Raw genomic sequence first — 1,029 nt, 5'->3', positions numbered from 1 at the left:
TCGCGGTACAAGATGTTGATGCTACTACCACCATCTATCAGGACTCGGGAGAAGCGAGCGGCTCGCCTCTCTGTAGCAAAGGTGGCTTCCAACACCAGAGCGTAGGATCCCGGAGAAGGCATTACCTCCGAGTGATCAGCTCGGCTCCAACTGATCGGCTTCTCTGACCAATGCATGAACTCTGGGGCTTCAGCATTCACTTCTCGAGACTGTTGGCGTCAGCTGCGCCTGTCGTCAGCCACACTGGTGAAGACGACGTAGGCTCCTTGCTCTTCTGGGTACTCATCTTGAATAGCGGCGACTGGCCGGGCCGCCTGCTGCGGGGGAGGAGGTGGCGGCGGCGGGCCGGCTGGTGGAGGAGGCAGCAATCCTTCGCCCTTTGCGATTCGAGTGAGCCAGTGACACTTCCGAGTGGTCTGGTTGGACGGCTTCGCGCCGCTGTGAAACTTGCAGGGTGCATCAAGGGTTTGCTCATAGGAGAAGGCGGGCAACCAATTTGGCTTGCCGCCCTTCTGACGCTTGGGAGCAGGCTGCTCTTCCGGCTGCTGGTCTTCGACTGTCGCCACCTGCCGGCTGGTGGAAGCCGGCTGTGGCGCCTTACGCTTGTTGTCGCTCTGTTGCTGCCGCCGGCTGGTGTCACCAGCCGGAGTCCGAGGAGCTTGAGGGGCCACTTTGCCGGAAGCATCAACTTGAATCTCCGTCTTCATAGAGGAGTCGGCCGTGGCATACTTGTCGGCTATGATCAGCAGCTCGTCGAGGGTTGTTGGTTCATCGCAGAGGAGTCGGTGCTTGAGCAGGGTGCCTTCTCTGCACCCGGCTGTGAAGTACTCGATAGCCTGCACCTCATGCACGCCTTCGCAAGAGTTTCGTAGCTCGGCCCAATGCGTGAAATAGTCACGAGTCGATTCGTTGGGACCTTGGACGCACAAGGAGAGTTGGCGAGGCTTGGGCGGCCGCTTGTACGTGCTGGTGAAGTTGCGGACAAAGGCTTCATTGAAATCTACCCAGATGTTGATGCTGCAGGGCTTT

This window comes from Aegilops tauschii, chromosome 3, assembly GCF_002575655.3.
Source record: "Aegilops tauschii subsp. strangulata cultivar AL8/78 chromosome 3, Aet v6.0, whole genome shotgun sequence".
Lineage (NCBI taxonomy): Eukaryota > Viridiplantae > Streptophyta > Magnoliopsida > Poales > Poaceae > Aegilops > Aegilops tauschii.
The sequence above is the reverse complement of the archived record's forward strand: the minus strand, read 5'-3'. Positions refer to the sequence as shown.